The sequence below is a fragment of the Mesoplodon densirostris genome, chromosome 5, assembly GCF_025265405.1.
Source record: "Mesoplodon densirostris isolate mMesDen1 chromosome 5, mMesDen1 primary haplotype, whole genome shotgun sequence".
Taxonomy (NCBI): domain Eukaryota; kingdom Metazoa; phylum Chordata; class Mammalia; order Artiodactyla; family Ziphiidae; genus Mesoplodon; species Mesoplodon densirostris.
In genome coordinates, this window is record NC_082665.1 from 77,585,229 (window position 1) to 77,600,289 (window position 15,061).

Below are 15,061 nucleotides of genomic sequence, written 5' to 3' on the forward strand. Positions count from 1 at the left end.
ACTTGAGTCAGCTCCTTTGAGTTTTCACTTTAACTATGTCCCAACCTTGCCTGCTTAGTCCAGTTTTGGCAGAAGTCTTGCTGGGTCAGTTTAGATTAAATTTTTTATCCTTGATATCTTATCACCATGGCTTGTCTTCAGCAAGAATCCCGTTGAGTTGGTCTAGTAAGAATCCCGTAGCCTTGATCTTTCCTCTTAGTAATTTTCCATCCATTGACCCCCAACCCTGATCCTTGGCTGTTGTTGGGATGCACCGCACAGGCCTGCAAGCCTTGTAATTGCCCAGCCTCCAGACTGAAGAAACAGCTCAGAGACAGTGACAGAGACATCAACAGTTTATTGGATAGGGGATCTTACAGGTTTGAAACAAAAGGTCCTGGAGTGATATCCCACCATCTATGGCAGATGGGAGGCAAGACATGACAGCAATCTTTGCTCCTGTGGGAGAAGGAGGCTACCATTTATAGGGGCAATTGATGTCAGGTTGACTCATCAGTTACCAGGGAAACAAGAGGTTGGGCCAGGGGGCAAGCATGTAGGCAGTTACTGATTAATAAGCCCTATAATTAAGAGCATTGGATAGTCATGTGAGTGAAGCAGGGACTGGTCGAGAAGGGCATGTACAGAGAGCAAGAGAACAGCCATCTTGAGTGGCCTTACCATACAGCGATCAACCTCCACTTGTCCTTGGTATTTTCGGAGTTCAGCACTCTCTCTCTCCCCCACTGCCAGACCTCCCTTGAAGTAGTCCCTCTTGAATAAAGTCTCCTTTACCATCTTTAACAAGTGTCATGAATAAGTTTTTCTTTAACACAATAGGGGTAAGAGGCTCAAGAGGGTTGTAAAACATGTTTAGGTTAAAGCCTTTGAACCTTTTTATATGATTCTAGTACAGTGCTTCTCAATCTTTCTTGTGCATATAAATCACCTGGTAGGTCTGGCGTGGACAAAAGATTCTAGACTTCTGACAAGTTCCAGGGTAATGCTGATGTTCCATGCACTCCACTCTGATTAGCAAGAGTCCAGCACCTCTTTTGGAATGCAAAATCAACAGTATCACAGAGCCTCCATGGAAACTTCAATTTTAATGTCTTGTCACACGAGTGTCCCCTGTATTGTTCATCACAATTTGCTATTTTTCTATTCACTTGTTTCTTTTATTGTCTCCTCCCCTGGAATGTAAGCTCCACAAGGACAGGAAACACACCCACATATCACTCATCATTTTATTCCTAACACCCAGAGGAAACAGCAACAAAATTGGAAGCCGGAGCACAGGAGAACAAGTGACACGTGACTCAGCAGAACAGAGGAGCTGAAGCCTAAGGCAGCAACACAGAAAGCTGAGAAGAAATCCAACGCGTCCTGCAGAATTCCCCAGAGGCCCAGGAATTGGCAGAGCAAATAACTCTGGAAGTGGGGGTGGACACAGGAAGGTCAGCTGAAAAGCTGTAAGAAGCATTTGGACCAGATCCCTCCTGACTCCATTAAGGAAGGGACTGAAACTACCTTGCAGAAGATTGGTGATTATCTTCTCTTTTGTTCATTTGGTCTTTTGGGTTTGTGCCCCTCCTCCTTTATTTTAAAATACATTGACTCTTCTTTGAGAGGACACGGAAGGAAGATGAATCCTCCCCGTGTGCAGCTGCCTCCTCTTTCATTCTTTAGGTCTCAGCTTAAATAACACCCCCTTGGAGAGCGTTTCCATAGAATATCTAAAATAGGTTCTGTCTAGAATAGGTTCCCCCTGACTTTTTTTTCTCGCTAGCTGAGTCCTTTTCTGTTGTAACTGGTTCATTGAACACAGGGAACTCATAGGTTCACATAAAAAGAAACATTATTTTAGACGTTTACTGTCCCTTTAAATATGGTGTGTGTGTGTGTGTGTGTGTGTGTCTGTGTGTCTGTGTGTGTGTGTGTGTGTGTGTGTGTGTGTGTGTGTGTGTGTGTCCCTCACCTTCCTCTATATAGGAGTTAGCTTTTGGGCACTCCCCATGACATTTTTAGTTGCTCAAAGGAACTGGAAAATCCTACAGTAACTTTAATTCATGAGCACAATTTCAATTTGATACTGCCTAGTCTCAGAAAAAAGTTTTTAACCTGATTTACCTGTAAGTCTTCTCCCTTCCCTCCAGCTGAGACCTGCTAAGCTCTGACCACTTGCAATAGAAGAACAAGGAGTGATCCTCCTGCTCTCTTTCCCAGACTAACATTTCTCCTCATCCCCTAGCTTGCTAACTGAGATTTCTGGATCTGCCAGTGCAAAGGCAGGGGGTAGGAAGAGAAGTAATAAGGATGGAAAGTTCTCTCTTGCCTGGTGCTGCTGTGAGATGTCCTCATTCTCTCTGGGTGAGGTGGTTGTTTAGAACTTTATCTTCCCCTGATGGTTCTCCATTCATTAAAGCCTTTAGCACCTGGCTCAAGTTATCCTCTCCACCTCAGGCCTGCCACCATCCTGTAATGCATGTCAAACCTGTCAGTATTTTGGCTTTTGGGCTTTATAACTTGCTTAATAAGACTTCCCTAGCCCTGAAGTTGTAAAAGTATTTCTATATATTTTCTAATGTGTTTTATTTTTTTTACATTTAGATACTTAATACCATTTAAATTTTGTTTTTGTACATTTGTCCCTTGGCATCCATGGGGGATTGGCTCCAGGATCCCCCCCAGATACCAAAATTTGTAGATGCCCAAGTCCCTTATATACAATGGTGTAGTATAGTCAGCCCTCTGTGTCCGCACACTGCGCACCTGCATATTCAACCAACTTTGGATTGAAAACATTTGGGGAAAAAAATTCTGGAAAGTTTGAAAAAGCAAAAATTGAATTTGACATGCACTGGCAACTATCTGCATAGCATTTATATTGTATTAGGAATTATAAGTAATCTAGAGATGATTTAAGGTATATGGGAGGATATACATAGGGTATATGCAAATACTATGCCATATTATATAAAGGACTTGAGCATCTGCAGATTTTGGTATCTGCAGGGTCCTGGAAAAAATCCCCTGTGGATCCTAAGGGACAACTATATTCAGTTCTAATTTATACCTGTGTATTAGTTTGCTAGGTCTACCATAACGAAGTACCACAGACCGAGTGTCTTAACAGAAAAGTATTTTCTCACACCTCTGGAGGCTAGAAGTTTGGGATCAAGATGTCAGCAGGGTTGGTTTTTTTTTAACCCTTTCTTTTTGGCTTGTAGATGGCCATCTTCACCCTGTCTTCACATGGGTTTCCCTCTATAAATGATCTGTGTCTAAATGTCCTCTTTTATAAAGATCCCAGTCTTTATTGGATTAGTACATGTGCTAATGATCTCTTTGTAACCTAACTACCACTTCAAAGCACTTATCTCCAAATACAGCCACATTCTGAGGGACAGGGGATTAGGACTCTAACTTATGAATTTGGGCAGGTCTGGGGGTGAGGCAGGGGGACACAATTCAGTCCTAACTTGGATCTGTTTTCAGATGCTCTATTTGTCCATTTCTGTGTTATCACAGGTACAAATTTATAGAGTACTTAGAAAACAATCTACTACTTAGAAGTTAACTTTCCTTAATAGTTTAGTTGTTACATCCTTCGTAAAACTTTCCTCAATCTCTTCTTTCTCCTACTAGAAAAAAAAATCTCTCATTGTATTTGATTTGAACCTCTATTATAACAATGTTCCCTTTATAAAGAGGTGTGTCAACTTCTAGCTTCAAACTAGATTGCAAGCTCCCAGAGGTCAAATAATTAAATTTAAAATTACTAATTATTCATATTTGACATTATTAACAGCAGATTGTTAATGACTTACTATGCTGTAAACACTGTGTTGTGAGTTTTGCTTGCACCATCTCATAAGTACCCTGAAGTAGGAATAAGGCTCAAAGAAGTAAAATTACTTGCCTGAGGGAACATAGCATGTAAATGACCAATTGACAATTTCAACAGAGTTCTATTTCACTCCAAATCCCAAACTCTTAACCACTGCACAGTATTGCCTTCCTGGCTATTTTGTAACCTCCTCCATCTCCAAGCAGAATGCCTGGTGCACAGTAGGTCCTAATATATATGCTTATAAAATGAACTAAGCTGAAAAGCACACCAATCAATGTTTATGTTGTCATCCTTTCGTTTAAAGTCCTGTGACTAGTGAGCTATTTTAGGTCTGTATTACTGTGGTTAAAGTAACAGATATGTGGCTAGGGTCCTCTTTATCTCCATGACACATGGAGCCTGTACTTCCAAATAATGACAGTCACCTTTTCCTGTCTGTGCACTCCTGGTCTTTAACATAACTCTTGGCTCAAACCAAGCTCCATTACAGCTGTTTATTTAATGCTACCATTTCTCAGCACATCAATGCCATAAAAAGTTCTCATTTGAAGATAAAAAATAAAACAACTTTTGTGAAAGAGATTAGCACATAGTCAACCAACAATAATTCTCCATTATCACTGGAGAATTTATACACTGGTTTACCTATGAGTGGTATACTATATAACAATGTATATGATGTGGTGTGTATCTTAGCTTGGGCTGCCATAACAAAATACCACAGACTGGGTAGTTTAAACAACAGAAATTAAGTTACTCACACATCTGCAGGCTGGGAATCCAAGATCAAGGTGACAGCAAATCTGGTTTCTGGTAAGAACTCTTCCTGTCTTGTAAACAGCTACCTTCTCACTATGTCCTCACATGGTCTTTCCTCCGTGGGTGCACACAAAGACGGAAAGACATTGAGAGCGCTCTGGTGTCTCTTCTTAAAAGGACACTAATCCTGTTGGATTTGGGCCCCACCTTTTTGACCTTGTCAAAACATATTTACTTACTTAGAGACCACATCTTGAGGTTAGGCCTTCAACATATGAATTTTGTGGAGACACAGACATTCAGTCTATAACAATGGGTCAAGTTGCCTCAGGATGGAAACAGGCCCTGGAAGATCTTAGCACATTGTTGAGCTCAGGAAGTATGACCAGAACAATGCCTGTTTCTACCTAAACTGTTTCATCTTCCTACATGTAAGGACCCACATCTCTATAAAGTTCTGAACCATACTGCCTACTCAGAGTTTATTTATAATGCTTGAGTTTCCTGGATGAAAGTTCTCTGTATTACTTAATGGTGTAAAAAATTTAATCAAAATGAATAAAGTCTCCATTACTCTCTATCTTCAGCATTAAAATACTGATATAATTCTCATCCTCATTCACAGTTGTTTTATTAAAAAAAAATTTTTTTGAGTTATTTCCTTGAATTATCCCAAACAATTGAGACAGGCTGGGACCTGGGAGCCTCTGCTGCGGGGCTTTCACCTGGACAAAGCTCTCCTCAAGTAACAGAAGATCAATACAAAGAAACTCTAAGGGACTAAAAATAGCTGTATGCATGCACAGTTGGGGGAAATTATGGACAACAAGATACAAAAAGACCAAAAGCCCCCCAAAAACAGGGTGTTGGGAACAAAAGCAGGGTACTGCAATGCACCCTGCACACAGCACCACCAAGGGGGTGGGCAGACCATGTAAGCCACCCTTCCGGCCCGACCCATGGACCCACCCCTACACTCACCCCATATAAGGGACCAACTCACATCCTCTCAGGGAGCAAGAAAGGGCACCTGTTACTTGTTTTCGCTCCCTCGTGCTTTTCCTGTCTGTGCACTCCCGGTCTTTAACATAACTCTTGGCTTGAATTTCTTAAAGCCTTGCTTGAATTTCTTGTCTGGCCTCTTACCAATTTCTATTGATTAAGGAAGCCAAGAACCCTGGTCAGTAACATACTTTGTGGCGACCATGAAGGGACATTGTCCCCTTCCTGGGAGAGGACCTGGGCACCTCCAGGGTCATCGCATGTAGCTTCCCTGTGGGTGATAAGTGGCCGCCTGAACCTCTTGTTTCAGTGTCACCATGTTTGGTAGTTCTGCCTTTCTGGCCCCTGGGGGCCTCAGTACCCTCATTCAGGCAACGTTTTCCCCCTCCCATTTGTCCTTTTTTCCTCACCACTTTCCCTTTCCCTCTCCCAAAATCTCTCTACTTCTCTCTCCTCTCCTCTCTCTGTCCTATCCTTCCAAGAGAGTGGACGTCGGGCAGCTACAGTATCACTCCTCTCAGCTTGTGAGACCTGCTCCCTCTGGCCAGCAATGGCTCACCTTGACGGGTGACAAAGAGGTGGGAGAGGCTCGCCTCATACCGTGCAGATCTTGGTCCAGCAGGCTCTCCCTAATGGACGATTTCTGAGAGTGATAGAAGTTCAAACCTCATATCGTGTAGTGGCTGGAAGTCCAATCATCCAATATTCTCACCTTTATCTTCCTGCCGCCAAGAGAAGTCCCACTGGGAACGGGCTACAGCAGCAGAGATTTCTATATACTGGTGTGTGCGTGGGTGAGAGTCCCACCTGTAGGTTGGGGGCCCACAGACGATGTACAACTGTCTCTTTTCCAGGCTTGATCACCCCGGTGGGCGGTGGACAGGGTGCTCCCTCTTCCACTGGACTTTCTGGAATCGCACAGGTTGGTGCCTGAACAGACACCCTCGGGGGACAGGTCGAAATGACAGTCTCCTTCTGTCTCTTTCTCTTTTTCAGTCTTTTCTGTGCATCCTCCCTTTGCCTCTCCCTTGGTCCTCACCGCTACACTCCCATCCCCTTCATCCTAAAGACTACTTGTTTGTGTCTTTAAGTTTCTGTTATTGGTACATGTTGAGTCTTAGTGAAATTAAAAGGATCTTTGTTTTATGTAGCTTTGTTTGTCCAACTGCTCCTGCAAGTCTCTGCTGAAATTGTGGGCATGGAGGGGCACTAACGCAGCCCACGTTACCTGAGACTCCAGCCTTGGGTTACTTAGTATGAGTTTAAAGAACAGAAAAAAAAAAAAAAAAAAAAAAGGAGCTTGCATTTCTCTCCCCTGCGTTTAAAGTGTAACTGTTCTGTGGGGCTCTCAGGAACTATCTGATCCCCCTGTTGTCCCCCAGACTGAGGGGAAAAAAAAAAGGCCTTTTTAAACTCAGGTAGGAAAACTATAAAATCTCTGGTTCTGTCTGTCTTTATGTAAAAATTAACTTGTAAATGAGCTGTATTTAATTGGCTTAAAGGAAATTGAGCACTTATATACATTCTCAGAGATATAAAACAAACTCACCAGAGTACATTTCAGATTAATGTAAACATGGGAAACGCCCAGAGAATACCCCAAGGTTCTCCTCTGGGCTGCATTCTTAATAACCGGAGACAGTTTAAATTAGACAGTTTAAAAAGAAAGAAATTGATTTTCTTTTGCAACGCAGCCTAGCCCCAGTATGCCTTGAGTGACCAGGAGAAATGGCCACGGAATGGATCCCTTAACTTTAACAGCATTTTACGACTAGGTCTATTTTGTAAGCAGTCCCAAAACTGGGGAGAGGACCCATATGTGCAGGCCTATATGAAATTTTATCAAGACTCCAGTCTGAGGGATTCCTGTCATGTGTGTAGGCTCTATTCCTGTGCTGCCCCCAAAAGATTCAGAGCCAGACCTTCTCACAGACCCCCTCTTTCAACGGCCAACTAGTCATCGGCACACCCAGCCTCCTTCTCAGGCCCCCGTTTCTTCCCCTTCACCACCTTCTTCAGCTCCCAGACCCCCACCTTACCCTGTCAAATCAGAAACCCCCAAATCAGAGCCCCAGTGTTTTCCCCAATGGGGCTCCAATCAAGTTCAAACTTAGCCCCCACTTTTGCCCCACGAGGCCTTTACCTACTCCAGGAAGTAGCTGATGGGAACAGAGGGATCACTAGAGTGCATGTACCCTTCTCAGTGGGAGACTTAGGAATCTAAGGAGAGGTTTGGCAGGTTCTCAGAGAACCCTGACAAGGTTAGGGACAAATTTATCAGGCTGGGGTTGACATTCCTCTCACCTGGCAGGACATCATGGTTATCCTGGCCCACTGTTGCACCCTGGCTGAAAAGGGGCATATACTGAGAAAGGCCAGGGAACACGCAGATGGCCTATCGGCCACCAATCTGCACTGATCTCGGAGAGATAGCAGTGAGCAGTCCTAAAGAGAGATCTTAGTTGCCTGACCAAGAATTGGACCTGGGTAGCCTGGATGAAAACCAGGAATCCTAACCGCTAGTCCACCAGGGACTAGAGGTTAGAAGAAAAGTGGCCCTAACTCTTTCCCCCGTTTGAAAGCAAGAATGTTTCAAGGAGGCAAAAACTGTAAAAACAGGTACAAAGTTCATTATTAGAGACACAGCACAATGTATGGGAGAGCACACAGAGAAACAGTTTATTTGTTTAAGACAGAAGGAAGGCAGAAATACACACCCAGAGAAGAAGGGTATGGGCGGCCTCTCTAGTGAGGAGGAGCACAGTAAGTCAGAAACTACGCAGATATACATACCCAGAGAGGAGTGGAAGTGTGGGCGTCCTGAATGAGGAGAGCAGTAAGGAGGCGGTTTAAATCACTAATATGGGACAGTCCTTCCAGGTCTTTGTTTACATTTGGCCAATTATCTCGTTTCTCTTTTCACACCTGACTGGTCCTAGGACCCTCCCCAACATGCATGTGCAACTTTTTGCTAAGATGGATTCCACCACAGAGGCCTATGGGTGCATGTCCACACTTATTATGGAGTGGGGCCCCCTCCCTTTTTGACCCCCAAGGCGCCTTCCTGTGCATGTGCAGACAGGGAAGTTTTCCTTCCCTGTCTCAGGAGTGGGCACCTTTTCTCTTTACTTCAGCAGAGCTCAGCTTCTGCCACTAGCTTTGTCCTTGGAGTGTCTAGGTGAGAACAAAGCTTCAGTGTTACTCCACTTGACAAACGCCAGCTGTCCAGCCCAGGGGCCCATCTATCTTCTACCTCAGCACCACCAAATTTACCAAGTGGGTGGGGACACAATCCCAGAAAATGACCCACACTGGGACTATGAAGATCACGCAGGCCAGGCTAGGATGAGACATTATATTACTTGCCTATCATAGGGAATGAAAGGTGTGTGGTGAAGCCTGTAAATTATGATAAGGTCAGAGAGGTTACGCAGGAAAAGGTGAAAACCTGGCCGTCTTCCTGAACTGGGTGCAGAGGCATTCAGGAAGTACACCAATATTACAGACCCTGAGCTTGCAGAGGGGAGGACATTAGTAGCCATGCATTTTATCACCCAAGCTACTCCTGATATCAGGAGAAAATTACAAAAGCTTGAGGCTGGGCCCCAAACCCTGCTGTCGACCTTGGTAGAGGAGGGCTTCAAAGTCTATAACAACCAAGACTTAATAGAGGAGGCCAGTACCTTTTGGCTGCTCTGATTCACCCACCACCTCAAGGGGACCCTGGAGGGCTGAGAAGGCTGGACAGAAAGTCAAAAAGCTGCCTGGGCCCGAACCAGTGTGCCTTTTGTAGGAAAGGGGGGCACTGGAAGGGGGGGAATGTCCTGAGCGCCCTCCTGTGGGACGCCCAAGGGGCAACCCCGACCCACTCCAGTTCCTTGCGAATCTCTCAAATCTCTTGGATGAGAGATTCCCACACACCGACTGAGAGGCTTGAGTGCCTGCTCAGCTCCAGATCCTGCCTGATCCATCCTCATGACTCCAGCGGAGCCTCAAGTCACCCTCAGTGTGGCAGGTAGGAGAACTGAATTTCTCGTAGACACTGGAGCCACCTGCTTTGCTCTGACTTGGCCGGCTGGCCCCCTCTCCAACCGAGACTGTATCATGACGGGAGTTGATGAATGGCCAAAGGTAAGGCGATTTACCTGTGGAATCGGGTCCATTATTATTACTCACTCCTTTTTGTATATGCCAGAATGCCCTGTCACCCTCCTGGAAGAGATTTGCTAAATAAATTAGGAGCTAGTATATTCTTAGGACAGGGTGAAGTCCAAAGACGTAGAGAATTCAAACAGAGAATGCATCTATTAGCAGCCCCAGATGACCCACCTGCTGGTCATTAAAATATTCCCCAAGACATCCCCCAAGAAATTAGAGAACAAGTAGATCCTTCAGTTTGGGATACTTCAATGCCAGGAAGGGCAAAATGTGTTCCCCTGATAGAAATAAGATTAAAGCCTGGGGGAAAATACCCTGAAAAAGACAATATCCTTTAAAGCCTGAGGCAGTGAGGGGGATCCAACCGCTGCTCACCAAATTCCTAAAACATGGACTCATTAGGCCCTGCCAATCCCCTTGCGACACCTGATCCTCCCTGTTCAGAAGCCTAAAGGGGAGTATCGGTTTATGCAAGACTTAGGAGCATTGAATGAGTCAGTCATACCTATTCACGCACTGGTGTCAAATCCATACACGCTCCTTGCCCAGGTGCCAGGAAGCACTCAATATTTCTCTGTTTTGGACCTCAAAGCTACATTTTTCTGTCTTCCCCTCCATGCAGACTCTCAATACCTTTTTGCCTTTGAATGGAGGGACCCTGACACCCTGGAGGCTACCTGATATACCTGGACAGTGCTTCCGCAGGGTTTTCAGAACAGCCCCCATCATTTTGGAAACGTGTTAGCAAGGGAACAGAGGGAACTGAGTCTTTTTATTTGTTTGTTTATTTATTTATTGGCTGCATTGGGTCTTCGTTGCTACGTGTGGGATTTTTCTACTTGTGGCAAGTGGGGGCTGCTCTTCCTTGCAGTGCGCAGGCATCCCACTGAGGTGGCTTCTCCTGTTGCGGAGCACAGGCTCTAGGTACACAGGCTTCAGTAGTTGTGGCATGCAGGCTCAGCAGTTGTGGCTCTTGGGCTCTAGAGCACAGGCTCAGTGACTGTGACGCACGGGCTTAGTTGCTCTGCGGCATGTGGGATCTTCCCGGACCAGGGCTCAAACCTGTGTCCCCTGCATTGGCAGGTGGATTCTTAAACACTCTGACACCAGGGAAGTCCCAGGAACTGAGTCTTGAGAAGGGAACTCTGCTGCAATACATTGATGATTTATTGATAAGTAGTGAGACCAAAACATTCAGATGAAAATACTGTTAGGGTCCTAAATTTTCTGGTAAAAAAGGGATATAAAGTTTTCCCAACCAAGGCTCTGATCTCACAGCAATGGGTTCAATACTTAGGATTTGTTTTGACCCCAGGAGCACAAGCCCTGGCCATAGATCAAAAAACAGCAATTAGTGCATTACCATCTCCAACCACAGAGAGGGATGGCTGGATTCTGTTGTATCTGGATTCCAAATTATGGCCTTATAGCAAAACCCCTATATGAGGCTCTAAAGGGAGAGGAAAGGGAACCCCTTCAATGCAATAAGGACCACCAGCAGGGCTTTGAGACTCTAATGACTGAGTTGGGTGGAGCACCAGCGTGGGGGCGTCCATGTTTGGACAAGCCTTTTACCCTGTACATTCACGAGAGGTCAGGCATAGCACTAGGAGTCCTGACCCAAAAGCTGGGACCAGATCAGACACCAGTGGCTTACTTTTGAAAACAACTGGACTCAGTGGCTCTGGGATGGCCAAGTTGCCTGCGGGCAGTAACAGCCACAGCCTTGTTGGTTAATGAGGCTTCCACGCTCACCCTGGGACAACACTTAGATGTGTCGACCCCTCATCAGGTACAATCTGTGCTGGAAGTCAAAGGACATCATTGGTTGACTGGAGGAAGGTTAACAAGATATCAGGCCCTACTCATGGACACCCTTGCTATTACCTTAAAGGTGTGCCAAACCCTGAACCCAGCAACTCTGCTTCTGGCGGTTGAGAGTGGAGACTTATTACATCAGTGTACAGAGACCATAGAACAAACTTACTCCAGCAGGCCTGATCTTCTTGATGAGCCTCTTGACAGCCCTGAGGTCGAATGGTTTACCGATGGGAGCAGTTTTGTAGAAATGGGAACCCAAAAGGCGGGGTATGCCATAGTTAGTCTAGATGACATCATAGAAGCCAAGACCCTGCCACCCCAGACATCAGCCCAGCATTAATGAGAGCTTCGTAATTAGGGAAGGATAAGAAATTAAAATTTTTTTAATTTATTTATTTAATTTATTTATTTTTGGCTGTGTTGGGTCTTCGTTGCTGTGCGCAGGCTTTCTCTAGTTGTGGCAAGCAGGGGCTACTCTTCATCGCGGTGCACGGGCTTCTCATTGCAATGGCTTCTCTTGTTGCAGAGCACGGGCTCTAGGCACACGGGCTTCAGTAGTTGTGGCACGTGGGCTCAGTAGTTGTGGCTCACGGACTCTAGAGTGCAGGCTCAGTAGTTGTGGCATACAGGCTTAGTTGCTCCACGGCATGTGGGATCTTCCCGGACCAGGGATCAAACCAGTGTCCCCTGCATTGGCAGGCAGATTCTTAACCACTGCGCCACCAGGGAAGCCCAGAAATTAAATATTTTTACAGACTCTAAATATGGATTCCACATGCTACATGCTTATGCTGCCATTTGGAAAGAAAGAGGAATCCGCTAGAAATTCCCCCATAAAACAAAGATTTGATTCTGGCTCTTTTAGAAACAGTGCAGCTCCCTAGCAGGGTAGCTGTAATCCACTGTAGGGCCATCAGAGGGAAGGATCTTTTGTGAGCCGAGGGAACAGTAAAGCTGATCAAACTGCAAAATAGGCAGCTTGATTGCAGGAACCTGAACAAGTTATGGCTCTAGTGATTGGCCCCCTGGACTCCCTAGTCTCCTCCAGTATTCCCCACAGGAACAAGAAAATGCTGAGAAATGGGGCTATAAGCAAGGAAGCACAGGTTGCTATTAAAGGGAGGATAAGGTTCTAATCCCTGAGGCCCAACTATGGAAACTCACTAAGAGCTTACATGATGCCACCCACTATCGGAGCGATACACTATGGGACTTGACGCAAAAGGCCTTTTCAGGAAAGGGGCTTTAAAGAACAGTAAAACAAATAAAGCTTGCCTGTGATTTATGTGCCTGTAATAACCCACAGGCCCATCCAATCCCCCCTTCGTTATTCAGGTCAGAGGGACATTCCCTGGGGAAGACTGGCAGTTAGATTTCACCCAAATGCCTCCACGATCAGGATATAAATACCTTCTTGTGTTTGTTGATACGTTCACAGGATGGGTTGAAGCCTTCCTCGCACAATCTGAAAAGGATAATGAAGTCTGTAAGTCCCTTTTAAAAGAAATATTTCCTCGGTTTGTTCTTCCAAAGTCTCTCCAGAGCGATAATGGACCCTCTTTTATAGCCAAAATCACACAGGGGCTCACAAGGGTCCTAGGGCTAGAGTACAAGCTACACACATCTTGGCACCCCCAATTTTCAAAGAAGGTGGAGAAAATGAACCATCCTTTAAAGAAAACCTTAGCAAAACTCTGCCAAGAAACTCACGAACCCTGGACCAACTTGCTTTCTATTGTACTCCTCAGGATCCGTGTACCCCAAGCAGTGGTCTGAGACTCATTTGTAACGACCTATGGGAGGCTTTTTCTTACTACTGACATTCTACTGGATGAGGAAGTGAACCAGGCCCTGAGATAAATGATTAATCTAGGACAAGTTCAGAAGGCAATCCAGGACTAGGCCCACAAGGCGCTGATCAACTCCCAGTAAAAATACAGACGAAGGAGCAGCTCCCTTCGTAAATAAACCCCAGGGACCAAGTTCTTCTTAAAACCTGGTAAGAGGGGTTTCCTGAAGACCAACTATTGCCAAAATGAAAGGGCCCCTATAGAGTGATTTTAGGGACCCCCACGGCTGTCAAACTGCAAGGGGTATCTAGTTGGATACATTTGTCCAGACTAAAGCTTTTACCTCCAGAAACCCTGCAGGTCACAACAGAAAGACAATACACCTGTGAGCCAGCGGAAGATCTGAGATCCCTATTCAGAAGACAGGCCCCATCGACAGATAAGTAAAATGATGCTGTGGGTTGGACTCCTGTGTGCCATTCTTGCCATTGTATGCTTGCCTGCATTCTACCTGTTGGCTCAGCCACACCCGCCAGGGAAGGAGCTCCTTTGTCTGCACGGCGTTTAAGGGAAACATTCCACCACAGAAATGCTCCTCCTATTGACCCTGTCCACATTATTGGTCCCTGTAACTAGGGGACAATGGGAAAAAAAAATACAATTATCAACATTTCCAGAATCATATCCGAAGGGAAACATTTAAAAGAATGCTGGATACGCCATCAACACCTCCAGCTGGCTACTGGTTCTTGCATTTCCCCTGAACCTGCCAGGTCCAATGGTAATAATTGCCACTCTCTCGACTACTGCTAGTTACACTTGCACCTTCCAGGGGGCTCATCCAATGCTTTAATCTGACTCCCCCATACAACTTGACCGAGGCATGGGGCATGCTATGTTCAACTGCACTAATGGCACTTGTTTCACATGCCCCGAGAACCCCCTGAGGCATAATTACACCAGATATCTTGCCTCTTATATAGGGATAAACTATATCTACAACCTTACCCACTGATGCCCTGTTTCAGCTTATGGCCCCATATCCTTAAACAACGCAGAAGCAGAATGTGGGCGGTGGGGAGGAAACATCCCATTCGCCTGGTCAACCCAATTCAAGCCACCTGTGGGATTCCAGGCAAACAGGGATCTGGCCTATGGAGCACGACTGTCTGATGGGGTCAGCAGGATCATACACAAGCATCTTGTTAAACATGTTGTAAATCTTTATATGTTTAATTATCCACATAGTGGTCTGCGGTCCCCTAACTGTTTAAGTACTGACAACAGTTATGTCCTTCAAGGACTGTCAGCTCTTAACAACAGTGAGACAGACATCAGGTCTGTACCCCTGAAGGGTTTGTTTTCCTCCACAGACACCCAAACCATCATATGTTACAGAATTATGGTCAGGCCCTGTTCTATTTCCAACCAACCTATGACCTATAAATGCATTGATAATGTCCACTTCATAGAAGTGGAATAAGAGGGATTTTTATCTATAACAGCACCACTCAGGCTCACCACCAAACCCAGAGAGCACTAGGAATGATCTTAGCAGGGGTAGGGCTGGCCGCTCTATGGGGAGGCTTTACCTATCATGAAGCAACACTGAGAAATCTCACCAGACAGCTTGGTTTATGATGGAACAGACAGAAAAAGGCTTAATGGTAGTTAAGACCTCCCCTGTTTCTTTGGCTAA